This window comes from Excalfactoria chinensis, chromosome 1 (assembly GCF_039878825.1).
Source record: "Excalfactoria chinensis isolate bCotChi1 chromosome 1, bCotChi1.hap2, whole genome shotgun sequence".
In the NCBI taxonomy this organism is placed as follows: Eukaryota; Metazoa; Chordata; class Aves; order Galliformes; family Phasianidae; genus Excalfactoria; species Excalfactoria chinensis.
In genome coordinates, this window is record NC_092825.1 from 1,721,808 (window position 1) to 1,748,704 (window position 26,897).

The window sequence follows — 26,897 nt, forward strand, 5'->3', positions numbered from 1 at the left end:
TAGTGTGATAGTCCAGGTTAAGGGGAAGTTCTTTGCTGTGAGAGTGGTGAGGTACTGGAACAGCTGCCCAGAGAGGCTGTGGATGCCCTGTCCACAGGGTGACAGGAGGTGTTCAAGGCCAGGCTGGATGGAGCCTTGGGCAGCCTGGGCTGGTATTAAATGTGGAGGTTGGTGACCCTGCTTGTGGCAGGAGGGTTTGGAACTTCATGATCCTTGAGGTCCCTTCCAACCTAAGCCATTCTATGATATGATTCTATGAGTCTGTTTACTAAGCTGGATTATCACAGAGTTACAGAATACAAGACCCTCTTCCATAAGTCAACTACTTTCATATTTCAAGGAAGTCCATAATATTCCTCAGTTGAAAACTGGCTGTCAACAAGGAATCAAAAAGTGTAATTTTGAAGTCTTGTTCATGCTAGAAAACAAAAAGAATTGTCTGACTCTTGTTGATTGCCTCAAAACTTGGTACTGGCTTAGTGAGAAATGGTATATCAAATAATCCTATTTTAATAGGGCTGCTGTACAAAAGCTTCTGGACAAAGAAGTTATAAAATGCAGCTGCCTGTTTTCTTTTGAAAACTGACAACTGTATATTATAGGCCATTTCAAATGTCTGTCAAATTCATAGCTTCCTATCTAACATTTCCTTGCTATGTTGAGTCTATATTGAGCTTTCCAAGTAACAATAATCGTTGTGCTCTGAGATATGAATATCACTTAGGATTTCTTTTAAGGTTTCCAGAGTATAAATGATTAACAGATAGGTGTTTTCAAGAACAAAAGTTTCAAATCACTTATATGAGCATTCATTTTAAAATAAGGAGGATTAGTAATACCAACATCTATATAAATGTTTGACGTAAATATATGTTTGACTCTCTGCATCAAAGATGAATTCAGAGCTTTCTAAGAGCTATTGGTGGGCAAGAGAGGCAACCAGTCACTTCAGTAGCTTTATTCAGGCTGTTAATGTGAGGAATGGATAAGAATTTTGTGGTCTCAGCATAATGGAGAACCGAAGAGTTACATTGTGATTTAATATTTGCATGATTTACCTCGAGCTTTGCATCTTTGACTTAGTGCTGTGCTTTTGAGAAGTGTGCGATACCTTTCTCATCATCCAAATGCCTGAGAGACGTCTAATTACGATATGAAGCGGGTGTATTTAGCTAATTGTATCGTCAATTTTGACTTATTGCCGAATTTTTAAGGTAGAACTGCCTACCTGAAGGAATCACCTGTGTGGTTTTAAAAGGTCTTGAAGTTCTCTGGCAAAGTTCTCTATATAATTTTGCTGAAACTACTGCAATTTTTTGTGTGTTTTTTTCCACCATGGTTTGTTATTCTTTATTCATCTAATGTATCCAAGTTGAATTTATAACATTTGCAACACGAGGATATGTCTGTGTTCTCCATTTGTCAGGTGGGGTGCAGGATCTCATTTGCTGGCTAACTGTGAGAGCAGGTTGATTTTTTTATTTAGCCAGGATTTGATCACTTCTGTCAGATTCTTTATTGGAAAAAGAACTGGTGTTTAGGAAATGTCAATAGCATTATCTTCAATGTTAATTCCTTTGCTGCTAAACTGCTTAAATGGTGAGCAGGAAAAGATACGGTAAGACAGGAAGAATATTTTTGTATAAAGGCTGCTAATTCAGCTTTAACAAACAGACGTTAAATTGTTAGATTGAAGTAATATTTCCCGGTCTTAAACCATTTAAAACCAGCTGCTGCTTACAGATTCAGACAGGAAACTTTTAAGTATTAGAACACCAAAAATGGGCACTGGCTCTTCATACAGATGAAGAAAATTGGTAAGGTGAAGCTGAAGCTGACAGCTAAAAGTGTAGAAGCTTTTCAGGTGATAAGAAGTAGAGAAAGATGTCATTCGTCTTTTTAAGCAGAAGCATTCCAATTTTCAACAAAGATATCTAAAGGAATCCAGCTGAGCCTGGACAGCAAGTAAGGCAAAGGAGCGGACCCTTAAAAAACCTAGAAATAATTTTTAAGTGAGCAGAATGAGCACATGTCAGGCTAAATGTTAAAAAGCAAACCTCCCAGAATCATAGAATCATGGAATTACTCAGGTTGATAAGACCTCAAAGATTATGAAGTCCAACCGCAGCCTAACCATAGTACCCTAACTCTAACAGCTGTAAGTATGACTAGAAGGATTAAGTATGACTAGAAGGGTTCAGTCACAGAATCACTGACTGTCCCAAATTGGAATGGAAACACAGGAATCATGGAGTTCAGTTCCTGGCTCCACACAGAACCATCCCAAACCCAAACCCTACGTCTGAGCATGTTGTCCACATGCTTCTTGAGCTCTGGTAGCTCAGGGTCATGCTTATTGCTCTGGGTAGCCTGTTCCATGCCCACTGCCTTCTGATGCAGGACCTTTCCCTAACACTTCGGGCCCTATCATAGACTCATAGAATGGCCTGGGTTGGAAAGGACCACAATGATCATCCAGTTTCAATCCCCTTTCCTATATGCAGGGTCGCCAATGACCAGACCAGGCTGCCCAGAGCCACATCCAGCCTGGCCTTGAATGCCTCTGGGGATGTGGCATCCTCAACCTCCTTGGGCAACCTATTCCAGTGCATCACCACCCTCTGTGTGAAAAACTTCCTCCTAATATCTAACCTAAACCTCCCCTGTCTTAGCTTAAAACCATTCCCCCTTGAATGGAGGAACGTCGCCAGAGAGCAGAATGTGTGTTTGCAAGCCCACAGAGTCCACGGAACTGAAATCCCAGCAAGGACTGTAGAGTCAGAATATCATTGGGTAGTGGGATCTGTGATCAGAATGAATGAGCCCACAGCAGCAAAACAATTCTGAATTAATTCTTTCACATGTGCCTTTAAAGTGAAGGAACTCTGCAAGCTGCCATACCACAAGTTTTCTTTGCAAAGATTTCATCAGACAAAGCCATTGATCTGAAGATTCAGTAGAAAACATTAAGGAAAATTGATGGTTTTACCAGTAACAGCCCTTCAAGCCTGGGTGGTATTCATAAAGGCTTTGAAAGAAACTTGGTGATAGATGAGCTAATGATTGCTGAGCTACTTACATGCCCTGTAAGCTCTTAGGGGAAACTCCCTCAGTACAAGGTGGGGAATTGGCTGTAAGGGTTACCAGCCAGTGTTTCATACTTCTGACTACTCCAAGAATACTTACATTGTGTTATGCAGGCACCAGACCTATGTTCCTTTTCACTGTTTGTGACTGGAGACCTTCACTACACATCTAAGCATTGTGGATGGTTGAGCTGGGCACAGTGTTGTTGAGTGCCTTTAAATGCGGTAGCTTTGCCATAAAGAGCATATTGATGTTCCATCACTGCAGTCATGATGATAGCCAGGGTGAGACGCAGAGAACATGAAGGAAAAGATCAATAGTTATCCAAAGTGCAGAGGACCTGTTGTATTTCCATCTCCTTGTAATGACCCGGAGTTTACTGTTAACATGTTCGCTTCACTGTCTGGAATGAAACAAGCCGTCATTAAGACCCTATATGTTAGAAAATGGTTTTATTGAGCTGCCAATGACATTAAAGTCTCATTTCCCTTTGAAGAGGCACAGAAATATTGTTCTGTTCATTTGCTGTAACCATAACATTAAAATTTGATTACTGCTATCATTAGAAATCTGTATCCATACTAATATAATTATACATATTTCCCCAAGTATTGTTCCAGGCTTTCACAGAAGTACCTGTTAGAGAATGAAATCTGCTGTTGCTGAAGTATTTTCCTGTTGTGTAAATTATTTTCTGTGTGAGAGAGTCTATTAATAAGCTCCGTGCTCAAAAAGTCAAATTGGCAGAAGTATCCTTACTTGAGATAGCAGTTTCTGCACTTCAGGTGTATGTGGTAATCGAACTATTGGATTTCTGAGGTGTCGAATTCTTTTTTGACTTTGCTGAGCACTGAAATCAATAGCCAAAATACATTCCTTGATATGTCAGAGCCGAAGCGCTTTGAGTTATGGTAGGAGTGAATTTGACCTGTTGTCGTAATTGAATGCATATTGTTAAAATGGAGCGTTTCCTTCTTCTTTGTTAGGATATTTTCCCTATCTTCCTTGGATACCAATGTCCGTATCACTGTGTACATGTGCTGTGCAGCCTTTCCTTTATAGTGCTGCATTTATTTTTCCTGTCCCCAATTCATTAGCTTTTTCCAGAGGAGGTCCTCTATTTTCTCTAAGCAGATTATGTGCTGACTCTTCCTGCTCTTTGCAAACAGTCCTGTGCTAACCGTATTTTAAGGATGACTTCACTAGAAAATACCAGGGGGAAGAATTACTAAACGAGTTAAAGCATTAGTTCTCAGGAGAAAAGAAGTCTGTTTACAAACCTGCAGTATTTATTACATACCTCATTTAGCTCATTCATCATTTTAATAGAAAAATGAATCTTTTTAGATGATTCTGAAATAATTCGCGGTAAACTACATAGCCCGAGGCAAAACATGATTGCTTACTGCAGAGAGGACGAAGCTGTTTCTGGGAAGTATGGTATGATTGGTGACTATAATTTACAATTTATGACAGTGAAAATACTAAAGGCTCACGTTTGAAAATTAGACTTAAGATTTGAAAACAATGCGGTGCAAAGCTAAAGCTGGTGACATTTATTTTGTCTCTTGTTCTTCAGTTTTATAATGTAGAAGCGTTTGTGCTCTTTGAATGCTGTATTTTTTCAGATCTACTGGTAAGATTTAATTCAGTTTTATGTACGTGGTACTTTGTTGCCAAGTGCTTTTCCCTTTGCCATTTAGAAATAGCTGCTTTTGTTGCTGCAAATGATCCCCTTGCCTTCGTGCTCCTGATGTGGGAGACAGATTAAAATTAAAATGAGGAGGAAGAAGTTGCTTTTGAATGCTGAGGATATCTATAGGTTTTTTATTGGCTTTGTTTTGGGGGGAGACGGGTTTGGTTTCTTTTTTGGAGAAGCAGAAAACACTGAAAAAATCATTTACACTTTGAAAATATTAAACTCCATTGCACTTTACATGCTTATCTTCATTTGAATAAACACGATGTTATGGATATGGCTTATGCCTCTCCTGGCACACATTGATTCTCTCACTGACTCTCCTTCTCATTGGCATTTCTGATGCAGCTGTAAGGTGTGTAGGATAGGAATCTGGCTTTCTGTCTGTTCTGGGATGCTGTATAGATGATATGAAACTACTGCAAGAACAAGAAGGTGCTACTATGCAAATAGAGATCAGTAATGTTGGTTTCCAGCAATGGAAAAAAATGGGACTTGCTACCAAATATTTGCAAACCATGAGTGGTTTTCTTATCTGTCCAGATGTATGTGCCTTAAGGAAATGGCAAAGGCCCATTTGCATGTCTAAAATTACTTTATTAATGAGTGAACAATCTTTTCCCCCCTTGATGTAGTTAAACAGTAAAAATAATTTAAAGTAGCCTGTGGGTGATCGTACTGTTGTTGCTGTAGGTTGTGATCCCGGTATGACCTCCGTCACGTCAACAGTTAAGCAATGTTTTATTTCATCTCTGAAACTGCCATTAAATGCCCGCAAACTAGAATAAGAAATTGCTTACCTCTATCTCTTTTCTAACCCCTTTATAACACCCGTTTTGACATTTAAAATATTTGTTTCAATGGAACAATACAAAGAATTTTCTCCTTCCTCCAGTTTTTGACTTGACGATGTTGTAGACCTATAATTTTTTATTCTTATTTCTAGCAATCATTTTTTCCCTCAAAGTTAGAGTACAAGAAAAAAATAAACACAGTTAGAATAGAAAATTTTGAAGGTATGGAAGTTGCATGAAGCGAATATTTATCCTCTTCGAAGTTTCTGTTTGAATGGTGAGAGAAATGTGTTTTGTTAGACAAACAGCATTTAAGAGCTTGCTTTTTTTTATTCTTAAATTCATATATAGCAAAACCGAAGATACTTGACAGAAGCAAAATTAATCACTGTGTTATCTCAGCATCCAGATGAAGATCTAGTGCTTTACAAAGCCTGCTGCTCCATCAATTTGTTCTTTTGGTTGAATTCAAATTGAGTTCATTTTTATAGATTCGCTGCATAATACTCTCCTCTCTCCTCCCTCATTCATTAACCAATTTGTTCTTGCTACTCCCTTTTTATTGAGCAGCTAACAGAATTGCTATGCTATCTTTTCAAATGAATGTCATCATTCCTTGTCATGCATGGGCAAAAAGTAAGCATATGCATCCTTTTTACATATACGTTCGCTTCTTCCAGAGAGAATAGCCATTTCTGCCCTCAAGATATCATGAAAGGGATGTTTTAAATAACGTTCTTATGAAGGTTTTGGCACAATGCCTCAGTGTAAGTATTCCTATCCATACTCCATTTGAGGGCATGTATGCACTGCTGCTGTATGACAGAACAAAAGCCACAGAAGACTTGAAACATAGCACACATACAGTCCTTTGTTTCTTCAAAAGGATTTGCCAGCTCTTAAGATTCTCTTTCTGACTTTTATTTAATATCTATTTACTCTCAATTTAGGCTAATTTTGACTGGGCAGATATTCCTGTTATGTCTCCTTTAGAATGCTTTAGTTACCTTCTTTTCTTTGAGATGAATTAGAGGACTTAAGAGAAGAAAAGGAGGAGAAATGAAGAGCAATTTGTTTTACTAGTGACCTGCCTTTAACTAATCCTAGGACTCTTTGCACTGCACAACGTGGGTATTTTGTTTGAGAGCACCATCTGAGAGAAGGGAAGCAAACCACTGAAAGAGTAAAATTTGGAAGATATCCAGCAGCCTGTATCTTGAAAACAGTAATAAGAAAAATCAGTTGTTTGATTAGTGGTGTTGATGCTGCTATTCGGTAGTGTTCACCCTGCACTCTTAGAGTTTTTTCCTATAATCTCTACGTATTCTGTTGTAAGCAAGCTCTGAGACAAAAGCCATTCTCTTTTAAGTAGAAAATAATAGAATTAAGCTAGAAAAAGACAAGAAGTGTGATGAGGCAATGGAGCAGGTTGTCCAGACAGGTGGTGGAAGCCCCATCCTTGGCGACATTCAAGGTCAAGCTGGAGCAGGTTCTTGCCACCTTATCAAGCTATAGATGTCCTTGTTCATTGCAGGGGATTTGGACTAGATGGCCTTTAAAGGTCTCTTCTAATGCAAAAGATTCTGTGATTCTTTAAAATCTTAATTGGGTGGTTTCTGAGGAGATTGTTAGCATATGTCCTTCCAGTATTTGTATTTACAACTGTGCCCAAGATTATGTTTCAAACTTGAACGTAATTAAGGGTGAGAGACAGATACGTTAATAGTTAATTAAGTTTACATTGTCCTTTTTAGGAAAAGTTGAGTTAAAACTTTCATGTTTGTTGGAAACTCTTTTTGCATTCAGGAGCCCCACTGATGCATTCTTTTACATCTGTTTCCCATTTAGAAAAGTAATGTCTTTTCTATAAGGGGAAAAACAGTTTATTTTTATTCTGTTTTGTTTTGCTTTCCCACCGAATGCTTATTCTGTAGTACTCTCAATTAGAGATTGGCCCCTTTTGCAGGCTGTAAGGCATGCGAGTGACCTTCCAACCCTGGTATAAGCGGGGCAGTGTTAATGAAGTATCTCCCCATTACGCGTTTCTGAAAGCCTAAGTCTGGTGCTGTGTTTGTATGAGGGAAAGAAATAAAGTGCATTTTAGGAAAACTCTGTTAAATATCTTCAAACAAACAAGCAAGCCCTTAAACTTTAATGTTGGAAAGGCCAGAGTGAAAGGACTGTCCACGTATCAGCATTTTCAGCAGAGATGTCAGATTCTGCTTATACCGAAAGACAAACAGGAGTGATGCTGGAAAAGGTTTTATTATTTTCTGTTTCGTTTTTTGTTTGTTTAAAAACTTTCTCTGCTCTTTGTGCACTTTGACATTTCTTTATTTATTAGTACAAAATTGGTTGACCTGTTTTTCTGCTCCGAGTTATTGAAAGAGTACAACTGCAGTGTTTCTGTAGCAGAAGTAAATGGTGACTGTGAAATACTGTTGTATGCCCTGTTTATTTTATTCTTGTAGTTCAAAAACGGTTTTCAAGGTTAAAGAGAGAAGTTCTGCTGCATCTCCTTATCAGTTGGTTCGTGATCTGAGTTACCAGCTTTGGTTAGAAGCAAGCCTGCAGTAGATGACATGTAGTCTTCAAGGAAGAAAAGATTTAACCTCCCACCAAATACATCATTTTATCAGTTTATCGAGAGATACAATTCAGTGTATTAGATGGCACTCTTTGGTCACAGTTGCTATTGCTGCTGTCGTTGCTGTGTGCTTTAAGGTACTTTAAGTGAATCAATAATTATCCTGGTAGAGCTGATGATTCTAGAAAACACATAGTGACAGGGAATGATATTTTGGGGGGAAAAGGTTACAAATTGAAAACTTTCTCACTTTTTGATGGGATTTTTGATGTAATTTGTCCATTGGTTTAAGCAGAATGTGACATGCTTGTTGACGTTACTGATATGTTACAGTCCTTCCTCTTTGGCTTTTCCAAGCTGTTTTATATCGGAGTCCTACTGGCTGTCTAGTATATGGTGAGGTACTTAAGTATTATAGCAGTAGGTGCTAATGTATCCAACGTAGATGTATACAAAACTATTAGCTGAAACAGGGTAGGTTTAGGTTAGAGATTAGAAGGAAGTTTTTCACCCAAAGGGTTATGATGCACTGGAACAGGTTGCCCAAGGAGGTTGTGGATGCCCCATCCCTGGAGGCATTCAAGGCCAGGCTGGATGTGGCTCTGGGCAGCCTGGTCTGGTGGTTGGCGACCCTGCATATGGTGGGGGGGAGTTGAAACTGGATGATCACTGTGGTTCTTTTCAACCCAGGCCATTCTATGATTCTATGAAATTCAGTTTAAAACAACCTATTAGATGGTGAAGAAAGGGAATGAGATCATAATTAAGTCTATAGGTTTTTATTAAGATTTATTTATTTATTTTTCCTATCCTATCCTATGATTTATTTTTCCTATCCTATGACTTGTATGGTCATAGAGTCATAGAATCACCAAGATTGAAAAAGATTTGCAAGATCTTCCAGTCCAACTGTCCACCTGTCACCAATGGTTCTTTCTAAGCCATGTCCCTCAACTCAACGTTGATGATGTATTCTGCAATAGGTTTGCTAGCATGTGCATGGAAGAAAATAGTTTGCCTCATGGATTTTTTAAAGGAGGAAATACATTGAAGTGGAAGTGTTGATAAATTGGGAATGTTAATATACCATTTTATTTAAGTAATAAAAATTATTCTCTTGACAGTCCTATCCTCTGAAGAGTGGAAACTGTTTAATTTCACGGTTCCCAGTAGCACAGTGTGTCATTTCTGTCCAGCAAAGTGGAGTGCAGCTTTTAGCTGGAAATTCAGTCTTCTTTCAAGTAATAATGATAGTTTTCATATGGATATTTGCATGCATGTGTGCATGTAACATTACATAGTGAGTTGAAGCCAAACCACTCTCTTTTCATGAAGTAGCTGCTACTTAAAAATATACTGACTTCAACACATGGCCTGCAGAGCATTTTTCATAGAATCATAGAATCATAGAATTACTCAGGTTGGAAAAGACCTTGAAGATCATCAAGTCCAACCGCAGCCTAACCAGTAGCCTATCTCTTAAAAAACAACCACAAAACAATACCACAACAACAAACCTCTGCTAAATCATATCCCTGAGTACCACATCCAAGCGACTCTTAAACACATCCAGGGATGGCGATTCAACCACCTCCTTGGGGAGCCCATTCCAGTACCTAACCACCCTTTCTGTAAAGAAGTTCTTTCTAATATCCAACCTAAACTTGCCTTGGCGCAACTTGAGGCCATTTCCCCTCGTCCTGTCACAAGTCAGTAGTGAGAAGAGACCTGCCCCACTCTCACTGTAAGAACCTTTCAGGTACTGGAAGACGGCAATAAGGTCTCCCCTCAGCCTCCTCTTCCTCAGACTAAACAGCCCCAGCTTTCTTAGTCTCTCCTCATAGGGCTGATTCTCCAAGCCCTTAACAAGCCTCGTTGCCCTTCTCTGGACCTGCTCCAGTACCTCCATGTCCTTCTTGTGCTGAGGTGCCCAAAACTGGACACAGTACTCGAGGTGAGGCCAAATCCTGTAAGATTTTTCTTATCTTACAGGAGATTTGAAAGCCAAAACTGGTTTCAGTTGTTGAATCAGCTGTTTAAGCAACTTTGTAAGAATGATGTAGTAGAAAAGCGTCAACGCTCATTTTTGGGAAGCCATGGTCAAAGATGTACTTGTTGCATTGTTTTTTTGGTTAATAGGGCAGATGCTTCTAACTTAGTTGTGATTTTGGCAGATCCTGCAGCCTGTCCACAAAGTGAGAAACCGCGTTGTCTTTTTCTCAGATATTTGAATTCAAGTCAGGTTCGTAAATAAATAAATAACAAAATTTCCTTCCTTCTCATTTTCTTAATTATCATGCAGATAAACAGTGGGGTTGATGACATTAGGATAAGCGTCTTACGATTTTGCCTTGGATAAAGAAGCTTGTGCAGTTCTCCCATTCCCCCCCTTGGGCTATGCAGCAGTAATAAATGAGCAAGTCCAGAGTACTTTATGATAGATAGTTAATGGTGCTGCGCCTGAGCCAACAGGCTTGTTTCCGCAGCAGCTGTCACAATTCATAGTCATTAGCATACCTTTAATGGTTACATTTCAAAATAATTTCTGCCAGAGCATTTAGCATACATAAAAGGAAAAAGCCGTGACATTGAGAAAGGAGTTCTAGGTGTAGGTGAACTCTTCAGACTGAGTTTAATATTGGAGTGCATGCATTCAGGGGGTGTCAGAGTGAACTGAAAATAATTAACTTTGCAGGTAAGACAGCAATCAACCTTCAAGGCCTGTTTGTGACCAGGAGTCTATCTTTAAGCTCGTGAATATCCAGAGCCTTCTGTGCTGTTTTATGGGTGCTTCTTGCATTTAGATCTGCAGAAAGACTGTTCAGAAATCTCTGTTTCAGTGGGAAGGGAATAGTTGCTTGCGACAGTTGATACCAAGTCATTTCTAGCATGCAAGACAGTACTGAAGGGCTACCAAATGTTCAAAACAAAGTCATGAAGCACCAGCTTGATGTATCTGCTATTTTGATGTAAGAGAAGAAATACGTGAATCTAATATCTATTAATGAAGCTTTTTGAAGGCTTTTGAAGATAGGCAAGAAGGATGATGGGAGGAGGGGTAATGAGTGGGTGCCACATCTACCTCAGCAACAGGGGATCTTCTAAGAAGTACTCTGATAAATAGGTCAGATGGGTTTTTGTTTTACATTGTAATAACTCATGTAATGTTTTAATTTTCCTTCTCGCTTTTATCTGTCTGTTTAAAGCATGAAAAGAAAAATCACAGTTATTTCTTTTGAAAGCAATGATGTTGGAAGATACTGAGCTTGAGAAAATCTTTGAATGTGCTACCTCCAAGCAAGCAGAAGGAGCGCCTGTTATTTTCCCTTCTAATTTGCTGTGTCTAAAAGATCACTTAAAATTTGTATGTGAGCAGATTTGACCTTAACAAGAAATAAGGAGCAATGAAGGTGAAGTTTCATTCTACTGAAGTGGATTTTCTTACTTTTCAGCACCTTTCCAGTGCTGCCGGTTTTATTTCCACGTTCACATTCATTTTGGAGGTCCACAGAAAAATTCATGTGTCTTACTGCCCTAAATCATTAGCAGCTGATTGAGACATGTTGACTATGAGTGTGGTGAATAAGTTGAAGCAGGAGAGGAGGATGACCGCTAATTATTATTAGCCATGATGGCCTCAAGTTGCGCCAAGGTAAGTTTAGGTTGGATGTTAGGAAACACTTATTTACAGAAAGGGTTGTTAAACACTGGAATAGGCTCCCCGGGAAGGTGGTTGAGTCACCATCCCTGGATGTGTTTAAGAGCCATTTGGATGTGGTGCTCAGAGATATGATTCAGCAGAGGGTTATTAGAGTTAGGATACTATGGTTAGGCTGTGGTTGGACTTGATGATCTTCAGTGTCTTTTCCAACCTGGGTAATTCTATGATTCTCTGTCAGGGTTGTGCATCTGCCTTAGAGTGAGGTCACAACACTTGGCAGATCTTTCAGAGTCTGCCATATGTTTGAAAAATCAGTTGTTTCGATTTTTGATGGTCGGCTCTGGTATGTTAGGGAAAGAAGGTCCATGTAGTCTTAAGAGTAAGAGATCTTGTGTTGGAAAATGAGCATAGAATATCCTGCAGAGGCTGAAAACTGGGATGATACAGATTAATAGAAATGTTGGTCAGAATTAGCACAGATAAGATGAATTTACGTTGTATCATTGCTGCCCCATTTAAAAACTGGATAGTTGCAGTGTGCTCAGCCACTTCGCAACTTTTAGTTGGCTGTTTGATTTTTGCTTAGTTTATCTGACATAATTCTGGCTACCCCAAGAAGCAAAACTGTCAGTTGGCCAGGATTATTAAGAATCGGTGCTTTACTATTCATGTCAAATAAAACCCCATAAGTGTTGTGAAAGTTAAGGCATTAATATTTTTCAGTCAGATATGTAGAACTGGTGAGCTGTGCGATTGTATGTGGGCTGTGCAGTACTCAGGGATGTGATTTAGCAGAGGGTTGTTTCTTAGGGTAGAATGGTTAGGTTGCAGTTGGATTTGATGATCTTTAAGGCCTTTCCCAACCAAGCAATTTTATGATTCTGCAATCTATAATAGAAAAAACTGGGTGTAATTATTAACCAGAAAGCGCTGACAGTACCACGAGGAAGTGTAAAGGTGGTAAATATCTTAGATTTAAAGATTACAATAAACACAGTGTTTGGGGCTGAAGTTCAGCAGATAAGGAATGCCAGATAAAATAGCTTTTGAAATCATAATTTGGCTGTTACTGTTGTTTTGATGTAGCTTACTAGATGGTAAATTCCTCTATTAAAAAATGAAAACAAACAAACAAAAAAAACTTTTAAAAAATCTATTTTTTTTCTCTCTTTATCTTTTCAAAATCACAAATAAGAAAAGACCTTTAATTTCACCTACGATTTAGTTACTGGGGAGAGGTATATAATTGTACTACAGGCTTCAAAAGTGGGCCCCTATGAACCAAATGAGGTTCAACAAGGCCAAGTCGCAGCCATCTCAGGCTGATAAGAGTACAGACTGAGAGAACTTACTAAGGGCAGCCCTGCAGAGATAAATCTGGAGGTTCTGATGAGCTGGACATGAGGCATCAGTGTGTGCTTGCAGCCCAGAAGGCCAGCAGTATCCTGGGCTGCATTAAAGAAGGGGTGGCCAGCAGGAAGAGGGAGGTGATTTTCCCCCTCTGCTTTGCCCTTGTGAGGTCCCATATGCAGTGCTGCATCCAGGTTTGTAGTCCTCAGTACTGGAAGGATGTGGAGCTGTTGGTGCGGGTCCAGAGGATGGTCATGAGAATGATAAAAGGGCTGAAGCACATCTGCTATGAGGAAAGGTTGAGGGAGTTGGAGTTCTAGGCCAGGTTGGAAGGGGCCTGATCTAACTTGATCTGATGGCTGACAGACCTGTCCATGGCAGAGGGGTTGGATCCCTATGAACTTTGGTGTTCCTTCCAACCCAAGCCATTCCATGATTCTATTATTCCATGTATATTCCAGGAGAGACTCTGGACATTAATTTTATTATGGCTTCTATATGCTTGACAATATGTGCTAAACACAAGAAATCTTGACAGTTGGGAATTCTGAGTTAATCCATATTTTTGTAGCACTGTCTTTGATTTCAGTTGCTTCTGTATTCTGTTTTCTTTTTGCTATGAATGTATCTTCTGCAAATTCTGTTCTTACATTTTTTTTCTTAGACACATTTCTGTCTAATGAATTTCAGTATCCTCATTTCTTTCTCAAGTCTTCTGCTTCGTCCCATACCTCCATGTTCATCCAGCCACTCAATTCTTCATTTTCATATCCTTTTCATTTTCTTTTTCTCCTCTTCTTACCACTTTCTCTCTTCCTTTCTTCTTTCCCTATACAAACTCCCAAGTCTGTCAGTTTTAGGACTAAGCACCACTTTGTTTCTGTGATACCTGGGAGTTAATTGTACCCTTCACTTCTGTTGCCTGATATTACAATATTTTCAGCCTAGTGGAACGAATAATTGCAGGAGAAATCTGCTTTAACGCCTGCAGGATTCATGCAGGTAGTCAGGCTATACGTATTGGCTTGTGGAAGCGTGCACACGATGGATGAAATTATACAGAACCATATTGCCATGCTTTGACAAAAATTATCCAACCTGAGCTGTGCTTTTTTTAATTTGCTTTTTCCTCCAGAGGTTTATGGACACGGTGAGGTTTAATTTTGTTTTATTGGAAGTGGAAGAAGAAAAGTGCCTTGGTGTGATCTGAACTTCTTTCCTGGCAGATAGTGATTCCTTTGGAAGCTGTGTGAATACTGGAACCTAAAGAAATGTCATTTATTGTTAGTAGAGAGTGTCATCTCTGTGTGAATGGAATGCACCTAGCCCAGGCCTTCAGAAGAGTTGGAGGTGACATGTAACATCTATAACTCTTTTTCTCTTGCTTCAGAAAGTCTGCAGCTTGAGGCTCTATGGAACTGAATGGAAAGTAATTTTTTTGAGGGGAGGATGACGCACGTGCTACAAAAGGAAGGTGAAAGCTTCACAATTCACAGAGCTTGTATTATAAGTTCAGGTTTACTTTTGAGAGGGTACAAGGTGAACAAATTGAAGCAGGGACATCTCCAATCTGTGCTGCCTTAGATGCTGAGTATTTAGATTTTCCAGTCTTACTGTTGGCTGTCCTCCCAAGAATTGCTGCGCAGCCCATTTGCAAGCAGAGGTAGGTTTTCTCTGCCTACATTTTCAACAAGGCGTGGGTCTGATCAGCTGTGCCAGCACTTTGCACCCTGGGATCTCTTTATAACTGAGGAGAAACGAGTATTTTTGAGGTGTGATTTTGGCATGTTTCAGATATCAACTTGATGATGGTGTTGATTGCCTTGTAGAAGCATGTATTTCTCTGCATATGACCTTCTGGGACTCTAGCTTAAGTGTATATGTCTTATTGTGCAGATTATTCAGGTTATAAGGTTATTTGGACCTGAAACACGTAAATATTGTAGTGATCCCTGCATCCACATCACACAAAATACACTTACAGTAAATCAGACAATGAGTCATAATGAAAATTACTCCCATGAGCCTTGTTTTTGTTATGACCTCTTCCTTGTCCTTAAATTTTTTTTGAAAGCTTTGTCTAATGCACATATACCAGAATAAATCACTTCTTTATAATCATTTGTGAAGAACTGGTGGCAGCTACTGGATTTGTACTGGCTTCTTTTTTCTCTTACAGTGCATGGTATGTTCCGTAGTTGCATTGTTTGAAGGTTTTAACTATTAAGTGTTTAAATCCCTTTTGGTTTTCCCCGTAGGTAAGCACAAATTCCTACTCATTCACATGTTCCAGGAGATTGGAGCACATTCCTCATGACTCGATGACTGCAGTCGCAGTGGGAAATGAAAATTGATCTTAGTGCACCTTCCCATAGCAGTGGTTTTGATGCTGCAGTGTTGGCCCACAACTAAAATATAAGGCTTTGCCTGTATTTCTGAAGGAACTGAGTCTTGTGACTTATTTGAAGTTCACACAGTTCAACAGTGCATTCTCTGTAGGGTACTACGATAACACTTGAAGATAATAACGTATAGGTTATATAAGTAATTCCTCAAAGTTAGAGTTCATAAAGAACAATTTTTTAAAATGGCTGCATCTGTCATGATTGTAAATGGGTCGGGAATGATTCTGAGCACAGAGCTGACAACCACAACAAAAATCAGAACTTGTACTACCAGCAAGGAGAAAAAAAAAAACAACCCTATTTTATACTCCATTAAACTGTTACGCATCATAAATAATTTATGCTCACCTTGCTCTGTTCTGCAGCAAAGATGATAAACCAGTCATTTTAGGAGCATTTTAATGAATATAATCGTTTTCTTGACTTTCTCTGAAACCGAAACCCTGGTCGTTACGTGTATGTAAGTGGGTTAAATTATGGGAATACGTTTTAAAATGAGCTGTTCTGTCTTACTCTGAATTCCACAGGTATCAAGGAGTGGATCCAAGTTTTGTGTAGCTTTCATTATGTTACTTATGACAGGAAAGTGTATATTAGTTATTTCTGTCATTCCCAAAAGTGTGCAAACACCTCCCTGCAGTGTCGTGAGATTGGAATATTCCAGTTGGAATATTGGACTGTCGGTAGTTGGTCTGGTTTGTACTAAACTTTGAGATAATACAGATATTTTCCCTTAGTTGTTGGAATTGGGGCGGTTTTTTTTGTATGCTATGTAGAATTTTACAGTTAGGTTCAGATGAGGTTTCCAGAAGTATAGACAGTTAGCTTTATATACAGTCATTTCTGTCCATCTATCTTTCGTGTGGTGTTTGATGCTTCTGAGTGTTCTGCTTGTGTGTTCCAGCGAAATGTGCTCGATGTTCTGAAAGTCTAAATAGCTGAAATTGTACTTCACTTAGCATTGCCTCATTTGCTTTTGATAATGAAAGTGTAAAATGTGATATTCCTAGCAGGTAGCAATCTGGTCAGGTGAGTGATTCAGTAGAGGAGACAGGGACTCGTACTTGGCTTTCAGCATCACTGCTGAATTTAAGTATGAATCCTGAGAGTGCTGTTAGTAGAAATTGCTATTCAGGTTCACATTTTGATAGTGTGAATTCCTCTTTAAGCTTTCTATTGAAATACCATGAGCTCTTTCCCCATTTTTGTAACTTGTGCAGTGCCTTCAAACCTACTTTCCAGTGTTCTCAAACGTAATAACTGAAATCTCTTTGGAAAGAATATTCTTTCTGACAATTAACTTTCATTGTTGTTTATATGTCTAGAGAACTTACAGCGTCTGATCCATCACCAGGACTCCTGATAGAACACTGATATGTATGTGTAATGCTCAGTGTATTTACTGTTGAATGGGCATTAGTTGCTTTTAGTCTTACATGCATCACCTTCAACTGATTTCACTTCAAAAAACTAATCAAGCAGTTTCCTTTCTTTGGAAAAGAATAGGTACATAATTGCCTTTTAATACATATATATATATTGCCCATTATTTCCTGCTCTCTTACAATATTTTAGACTTTTCAGATTAGATGAACTACAGCAGAAAATAGTTCACAAAGAATTAAATCCGTGGTACTCTGCCAATAGCTTACTTTGACTAAGGACTGTCCTCTGACAAATTAGCGATCGTTCTCTTTCTGTAGTACATTGCAGAAACAGGAACAGCCATATTAAATCTTAATCAATAACAATGTTTCACTAATTACAGGAGCGAGTTTATATATTGGATAAATTGCTGTTTGCAAATGTTGTATTATATTAACTAAAACAGCTAATTACCAGCAGCAGAATAAACATAAGGTTTGTTAAAAGCTTCCATCCGTAGCTTGGAGCATTGCTGCTGCCTAGTATTTCAGTCAATGTGGAAAATAAGGTAATGACATTATAAATACATTTATAATGCAGGACAATTTCTTCTAAAATGCATGTAAGTATTATTGCTTTACTACGAAATATGATTTATTTAATGCATTTCAGCCCCCATAATATTAAGATATAATTGAGATGGGAGGGGGGAAAAATTGCATGCAGTCAGAGCCTGCATGAAAGTGAATCATGGTCTAAATTGCTTGTAATTTTGAAGGCACTTAAGGGGAATCGTGAAATCTATATAAAGCCGTCATTGGTTTAAAAAATGTGAAGAAAACAGCTGTCCAGTCTTTCAAAGTTTATTTCATTTTAAGTATTTTTTGTATGCAAATGAAACTCTGGATCGGAACGAATAAACAGAGATTCTGAAGTCTTACACCCATATGAAGATAAAGAAACCAGTCCAGCTCTGCTGACAGACCTTCATAGTGATTGTTCAGTAAAACAGCCAGCAGCGTGGTGTGCTTTGGATTAAACTGCTAGCTTGGGCATATAGAGGGAATGAATGATAACACAAATGGTGCCAGTGATCTTAGCTGGAAATCATTTAAATGCTGCTGGGAATTCTGATGATTATTCCTTTTGAAAGACAGAAAATCACAGGTCTTACCTTTATCATTTAATTACCTGCTAAACAGTTGTGACTTCACTAAATCAAGAAGCTCCCAAAGTAGTAACATCAGTAACTGCAGCCGTGCCTGAGCAGTTCCATTTTCCTTGGCCATCACCACCAGCCTATGCTTGGCCCAACATCCATTAGTTTAGTGGGAGCTATTAGTAATAGGTGAATGGTTGGACTGGATGATCTATTAGGTCTTTTCCAACCTTGGTGATTCTATGATTCTATGATTACCAGTTAGAAAGACATCAATAGTGTATCTCAGCATGTATTTTGACCCAAAGATGTAATAAAGAACTCTTAGCAACCCTTGCATCTGTGGCGAGACTCACTGCATCTCAGTAGATGATAAAACTAGTGTTTGCAAGAATTATGCTGCTTTTGAATTTATGATATTTAGAATAATTAAGCTTCTTTTGGATCAATGGCTTCATCCTTTAAGGACGTGTAATTTCTTCTTGTGCCGAATAATTCAATAAGCCTGTGGAATATAAGTCACGTGTCATTGCCCATAATTTCACTTGGCAGCTGGGATGTCAGAGGACTGAAGCTGAAACTGGGAGCTGTGTGTACATCTCACCTCTGTACTTTCTTACCTACACAGACTTTGCTCTCTTTGGCAAGCACTCTTCTAGGTCCAGTGGTATTAATGGAGAATGCTACAGGCTTCAGCAGCTCCTCACCCTTTCCCCTTGCTAGAGGTGAGTGTCCCTCACCAGCTGGTCTAGTAGTAGTTCAGGCAAACTCTTCCCTAATTTGCTCTGGGCAGAATCTATGTGCTGAAATAGTTGAAATGAATGGTCTGAGCTAAACTGTTTCTCTCTCTGCCAGATTCACATGCACAGCTCTGCACTGCAGGCACATCAGTGGGATCAGTAACCTTTTCAGTGGGAGCAGCTGCACCTGGAAGATGATGTTGAGTCTCATTTGACCCAAATTAATTTAAATCTCTTCCAATGATTAGATACTTTGTTAGTAGTACAGGCTGGAAAACTCTATGAGGTTTTCTGATATTAACTCCAGATTACTGCATGTAATCACTTTTTTAATAAATGAGAACTTTGAGGCTGGCAAAACACATTTGGTTTTATTTTGTTTCGTTAATTAAAAAGCATGGTGAGGATGAATGATAAACAAAAAGAATTGGTAGCTTGACTCCCTTCTCTCTGTATACTTCCTGCACGCTGTTGCCAAGAGATTTGGTAAGGATTGATTAAAATGGGTTGAAATAAGGCACCGTCTCCGGAAGTTCAAAGTAATTGCTATAAGTACTTTTATTAATAAAGAGAGCTTGCATAGAATGAATTCTATCTTGGGGGCTCTCTAAGGGCTTTTATAAGTTAAATATATAATTAACTGTATTATCTCATGCTATTCATAGATATAATTTTTTGGTGCGTGATAGAGCACAGTAGCAATTTACTGCGTGTAGACATACTATGAGAAGTTTCCTTTACATGTGAAGAATATAATACTGGAATGGTTGAAATTCAGTGATACTAAGTTGATTTAGTGCTAGAGAAAGAGAAGGAGGCGGATGGAAATAAGTTCAGCCTAAAACCAGTCGGCAGCTTGGGTTCAGATAGGCAAGGCAAATATTGGACAGGACATTGCTTTAATATCTACTATGACTTGCAATTTGCATAGATTCTTAATGCCTTCTTGCTGGGGCCTTAACTTCATTTTGAAGCATTAATTGCAAGCCTATTGCTTTTTAGCAGAATGCCGTAATTTTTGTTATATCTGATCTGGTTTAGCAAGGGATGGTTGGACTTGATCTTGAAGGTTATTTCCAACAGAAATGAATCCAAGATTCTATGACTCTAAGGTGATAACTGCATTTATTTATTTTGAAGCTGCTTTGTGGAGAAGCCACAAAAATGGTAACTTAAAGTTGCTGGAAACTGCAGGAGCAGCACATGATGATGGATGGAGCAGAGTGGATCCGCTTCCAGCAGCGAGCTGAAGTTGCTTCAGAATAGCAGTAAAATGAAATGTCCTTCAAAAGTGGCCTGCTCCATCTTCGTGTATTCAAGGCTTAGTGTTGAAGGCTGGTGTAAGAATGTGTAACGTAGTACAGTCCATGAAATAGTGTAGTACTACTGTGGTACAGTGCGTGGAGTAAGTAAAAGAATATGTATCATCTTTAGTACCCTTGCACTTGCATCTCCTTATAGAAGGTAATAATTGGACTTTTAAATGGACCGATTTAATTATTTTTCTGTGTTGTCTTTCTTCTCATGTATCAGTGGCTTCCCCTCTTTTGTTTGTCCTGGAGACACCAGCTTCTTTAGTGAAGAGCCACAGTGATCACCCCTGGCTGCTCCTCTCCCAGCCCTCTCAGGTCTTGTCTCTCTGCCTGATGATTCCATGGTCTTTCCAATAAACTTGATGACCACATGATTTATACTGCCAAGTGGCTGGTCAGGATGTGAGCTCATCACTGATGTCAGCCGTATCACCTTTATCTGCTTACTCTTTCTCTTCTTCCCCATGAGTTGCTCTAACACTTAGAATCACAGAATAATTAAGGTTGGAAAAGCCAACTAAATTCATCTTGCCAGCCCATTGTGGGGTTGATGGGGATAGTCCAGGTATGGCAGCAGGAGGTTTGCTTTTGTTTCTTGGGGAGCAGCAAATATAACAGGAGAAATGCCGTGGGTTGATGCCAAGAGCATTTTTCTTGGAAACACCTAACAAAACATTGGTAGAGCTTATTTAAAATATACTGAAAACATAGTGTGTATTTCTGAAGTGAAACAATTTCATTGGAAACTATTTCGAATGTGAAAAATAAAGCTTTTTTTCCCTGAAGCCCAATGATTTTTTGTGCTCTTTAAGCCTTCAACTGGTTGTTTTCACGACTCCTTACACAGTGGGAAATTGTCTTCTTTTCTCACAACACCTACTTGCTCAGTAGGAATTTTGCTTTGAAACATGCTAAAGTGGTTTAACATGGATGCCTTAGTGTATAGGTGTCTGCATCTGAGCTTCTCACGTTGTCGTCATTAATGCAGTATCTTAGTGACTGTGAGAAGAGAGGTTTCTTTTTACTGAATTATGTTGTGCTGGGTGAAATTGCTTTCTAAAAACAGGAGGTAGTTCTTATGCTCCATATTTAATTGCTGGGTTGTTACTGTGGATAATTTGTGTTATTGTGGTGAGGCTTGGATCTACAATGCTGTTTCAAATAGCATGTAGAAGTGCGTGCTTTATCAAGCTATGGCCTTCATAAAATTCGACTTCATAATTGGTAAAATAATGAAATAAGTGGCCATTGATACAGCAAGATGGAAAAAAATTGGTGGCTCTCTCAGTGTGGTTTGGAACGTTGATCTCTTTTTAAATGGTTGGTCTTTGTGAGTAGTAAAAGAAGTGGAAACAGTGAAAGGTAAAGAAATCGGGGCAAAGCGTACAAACTAACATTCAGATTCTTTGTCCTAATGGTAATTGCTCTGCCCCAGCCCGTAACAATTCCTAACAGCAGTTAGAATCATAGAATTGGTTGGGTTGGAAGAGACCTCAAAGATCATCCAGTTCCAAACCCTCTGCCATGGACAAGGCTGCCGACCACGAGATCAGGCACATCCAAAGGCAACCTGATGTAGTGAAACAAATCTTCTTTTGCTTAAAGAATGAGCTTTGTCACAGCATCATTTAATTCAGACCTCAGACTTAACTGCTAGGTGTGATGTGTACAAGCTCTTGGGTTAATGTAGCAGGTATATATTTGTACTGTATGCTAAAATGCATGTAAAAGTGTGTGCGGGGTGTGCTCACACGTGTGTAATTTTATTATTATTTTGGGCCAGTTTGTAAAATAAGGAAGTCTCAAATTCTGAAAACAGATACGATTACAACTTTAGCGTTTTATCCTTCCTCAGGCAATATGGAGGTACAGATTTGGTTTCGGGGGGAGATTAAAATCTCGTTTTCTAGAGCAGAAGGTTGATATGAAATACACAGGACCTCTCTATAAGCACGTATTGTTTGAACTGTCATTCTAAAGAGTAACATCTGTATTTTCGGGTTTTCCTATGTCATGTTCTCTTCTTGTTTTCTCTGACTTTGCTATGTAGCTGCTGTCAGCTTGGAATCCCCCATGTGGCAATTCCCTGCAGTGCAACAGCCAGGCTGCTTTAATTTGCAGAATTCATTGCTAATATCTTTTGTCAGAAATGGCAATGAGAAGGGCTTGAGGAGATGTGAACTGACAGGCTTTACTTTGAGAGGAAAATACTATGGAAGGCAAATACAGAATGTTTTGTCCTTTTCCTATTAGTTATTTTTTATTTCTTCTAGTCGAGAAGGAGAAGTTATTGTAAAGCTGGAGGGTGTGATAATATGCAAAATGCCAACACTTGTATATTTAGGTATAATAAGGATTTACAAATCAAAGTATTCTAGACATTCACTGCGGTACAAAATGCATTTTTGTTTCCTTGGGAAATTCAACTTGGTTGCTAGAAAAAAATGGAGTGAAAGTGACTTAGACAAACAATAGCTTGTACTTGCAAAGAAAAGGAAGCTTTTAACAGCAGAAGTAATTTTGTCTGGCACCGTGGAGAACTAAAGCGTGTGCAAGGCACTGAGTTTATTAATCTCAGTCCTATGATAATAGTTCTGTAGTATCACTTTTCTCCTGCACAGGTGTTTTATTTTCTACTGACTCTTCTAATATGCCCGTGAAGAACTCTACCTACATACATGTTTATTTGGTGAGTCTGGAGTTCTTTCTCTCATTACTTCTCTTCTAGTACTTTTCAGTATTGCCTATAATTGGCTTTTCTCGGGCTTGTTGACTTAGTGGTCGAGGACAACGTTGTGTACACTGAACTTCTATCATTTCCTTTATTATTCAGCATTATGTGTAATGACAATTCCATTTTAAGAGCTTTTTTTTCAGCGTCTTTCAAATCTTGTTTATTAGCTCAACTAAATTAATATTAAGGGCTGTATTTGATATTAAAGATTTCTTTGAGAAACTAGTCTGTGACCTTAAACTGGTGAGTGCAAATGATAGCTCAGATAGCAAGTAATTTTCAAAGACTAAGCTTCAGCAAACTGAGCCTTCCTTCTGTAATCACGTCTCTTGTATTTAATTTCCGTTTACATGACCTTCCATTATCATTTAGGTATAATCCATATAACAGTTGTCTGTGTGAGAGATAATCATCTAACACCAACTTCAGTGTTTTGGAATAATAAGAGATAAATTACTATTTTCTGTACATATCGGGCTTCTTACAGCCTATTGCTTTCCACTGAATTCTGCGATAGTTTTTTGTACAGAGGTAACAAATACAGTTGTGAGCTTGGGAAATTTCATCAGTAGTTCTTTTCATTCGGAGGAGAATCAAATAAACATGAGGAATTTGTACGTTATCTTGAAGTCAAAAGTTCTCTGAGCTCAGCTTAAAGGTTTCCATAGATCTTCAACTTTGTTGCGTAATGAGGTAGAAGAGAGAAGGGAACCTCAGGTTTTAGCTGTGAGTTGTCAGAGGTTTCTTAAGTGCCAAAATTCTACTATAGGGAAAGATAGTCTTGTCCTCCCAAATATAATCACTGTTGTACTGATTGGTAAATGCTCCTAATTAAATTTGATTGCTAAAGCTGCTTGTTAAGTTCCTCCATGCAGGTGGAGCCCTGGACTTCTCCCAATACCTCCAAACCATCGGTGAGATGAGGAAACAGAAGCTAGCAAGATGATAGAGGTGTTTCACTTTTCTAGATGTGATCTTTGGTGGACAGTGGAATCATACTCACAAAAGGTCATAAAAAAGCCCATTCAACCCATCGTCATCACCCTTGTGAAATGCTTTTTCATGAGGAAACCACTGAGTTACCGTGTCCTAACTACAGCATTCACATGAGAACGTTCTGAATTAACAGATGTAGAAAAACTGTTGTTGGGGTAACTAAATGCTACGTCTCAGTTGAGCCTCAAATAATGCATATTTTATTCTCCCTTCAGTTAGTCCACCCTAATGATATTTAAACGTGAATTTAGCAGTGCACCTAAGGGAAGAATCATAGCATTGCATGTGTTGGAAGAGATGAAGTCCAAACCCCTGCTAAAGAAGGTACGCTGCAATAGGTCACACAGGGATGGGTCATGAATATCTCCAAAGGAGACTCTGCAGCCTGTAGGGCTCAAACCACACACTTTTATTGCACTGTGATGTGGGTGGAGAAACAAATGGGGATTTAAATGCCTCAGCTTTGGGCTGCTCAGTGTGTGTGAGGGGTACATATCCAGGGATGGCTACCGAAGCAGGTAGTTTCAGAATGCCCATTACTTTGTTTCTCAGTAAAAGAGCCATGAACTTGAGGTTCAGAGTGCAGCTTAATGCATGCACCCTCCTCCTAAATGTTAACTGCAGCAAACTGGAATGGAAGATTCTGCAAAGGTTGCTGTGACATCGTTTGAGCAGGCAAAGCCTGTGCAAATATTAGGAGGGAAATCATTCCATGTAGCGGGACTGTAGCACATTCTCTTCTATAATAGAAGCAGCTGATAAATTGTTTTTCTGCAGAAACTCATAGTTTGGCAGCTGCCACTCTCTGTACCCAAGGCTGCCCAAAGGGTCTGTGGTTAACAAAGCAATATATACAGCTCGGTGCTGACAACTTCTGATCTGCCAGAAGTGAATAAAAACATCACTGGTAGGGCTGCCAACTTTTTAGCAGCTAGGAGTTATTCAGAAAGAAAACCAGAAATACTGTTAATGCAGCCGCAGAAAAGCTGGGACTGGATGGGGCCTCCTGTCCAAGGGGAGATTTAGATTAGATATAAGGAAAAACCTTTTCCTTCACAGAGTGGTCAGGCTCTGGAATGGCTGTCCAGGGAGGTGGTGGAGTTGCTGTCCCTGGCAGTGTTCAAGAGGCGTCTGGATGAGGAGCTATGATGGTTTAGAGCTTGTGGTGGTGATGGGAGGACAGTTGGAGTAGATGATCTTGTAGGTCCTTTCCAGCCTTGTGGTTCTATGATTCTATGACCTCTGGAGGTGATGTAGTGCAACCACCCTGCTACAAGCTGGCTCTGCTAGATCAGGCTGCTTTCCTTCCTCAAAATTTCTCTTTAGCAAAAAATGTTTTTAAGATCAGAACAATCAACAACTTAATTAAAAAAAAATAAGTAAATTAAATACCATATTTTGACTTACAGGGTTTTTTTTTTATACTGACTTATGATGGAGATCTTAACATAATCATCACCGAGATATTACTTGAAGCACACATAACTGAGCAAAAATACAAACTCCATGAATACCCTCAGGTCAGATTTTCAATACTGTTTCATTTTAATGCGTGCCATGTGATCTTGCTTGTATATGAGTGAGTTTTGCTTTGCATTCATAGCATCCTTTTGTAGCAGCCTGTCAAATACTCCATTAAAATATTTTTGTTTTTCTAGAAAGAGAGATTGAAATATGAAGGAATGGATCTAAGTCCGTGCTGCAGCACTAATGGAGGGTTGGAAAGATGAAGCCCTTGTCCTTCCATTTTTAATTTAACAACATAAAAAAATCACACTTCTCTTTCTAGTTTGATTTACTTTTTTAATCACAGTTGCGTTTTGAGTCAGTACAGAATGACATATTGGGTACAATCAGTATTTTAATTCACATTCTTCTTTCCACTGTGATTTTCATATGTGCAATAATTAAAAATAATATTTGGAAGTGGGAGCTGAACTTGAATTGAGAAGAGCATCCACGATGGAGAGAGAGTGCTGGAGAAAATAGTATTTAATCCATGCATTGCTCAGCCCGTCTTTCATCTATTATAAATGATTTTCATTTGAGCGTGTCATTTTGCTTTTTCTGTTACAATGAAGATCAAAGTGACACAGGTTCACCACAAGTGTTGAGCAGCTCTTTCAGTCCAAGACCTTAAAGTAATGGGATTAAGTTAATTTGTTCCTGTCTTAGATCTCTCTCGAGGCATGTGGCACCGGGATGGTTGGTTATTGTTGCATGCTGAGTGTGTTGCAGTTTATTTCAGCCTTAAATAAGGATATGCTCCTTCTAAGAAAAAATATTTGAAGAGTAAAAATCTGTGCTGATGAGAATTAAGTCAATAATGTTTGAACCTCAATTCCTTAGCACAATTTTCTTTCTATGGTCTTATGGGAGAAGGTTATCCCAACCCTCTACATCGTGCTGCAGGAGCTTTCTGTTTTTCTGTTTTGCCCTTAATAAATATTTCCATTTCTCTGGCTTTTCTGTGTCTTCATAATTTATCACAGTCTGAGCACGCTCAGCTCGGGTAGCCCGGAGCAGCGGTTGAGCTGTGACTGCACTTTTACCCAAGTCTTCCCTGGTGCTCAGCCTCGGATGTGAACGGCTTTTTTTGCTTGTTAAGCCTGTAAATGTCTTTGAGCAGACAGAGGAATAAAATATTTGTCAGAATTATTCCTCCCATAAATTTTAGACAGAAAATCTGAACTTATGTGAAGGGAAATATAATAATAAAAGCTATTGCGCTTTTGTAGCTCAAAAGAACTTGGGTGTAACTGTACTTACGCTCCCTGATCTGTTGGTTTGTACTATTTCTCTGCGCCTTATCCTTTTGAACTTGTAACTACTGGGGTAGGTCTTTGTCTGTAGGACTTTATACTTTGAGTTTCTGTTTCTTTGTTGTTTGTGCAAAAATTCATCTCAGATGCATGAAGAAAGATTAAGGGAATTGGGCTTGTTTAACTTGGAGAAGAGAAGGCTCTGGGAAGACCTCATTGTCTTCCCATTTTACAGTGAGAGTGGG

The 26,897-nt window shown here is 38.9% G+C and overlaps 1 protein-coding gene across 4 annotated transcripts in view; it reads left to right on the forward strand.

Moving 5' to 3' along the window:
* Positions 1–26,897, forward strand: part of CHCHD3 (coiled-coil-helix-coiled-coil-helix domain containing 3) — a 155,804-nt gene that overhangs the window by 51,725 nt on the left and 77,182 nt on the right. The window lies entirely within an intron of this gene.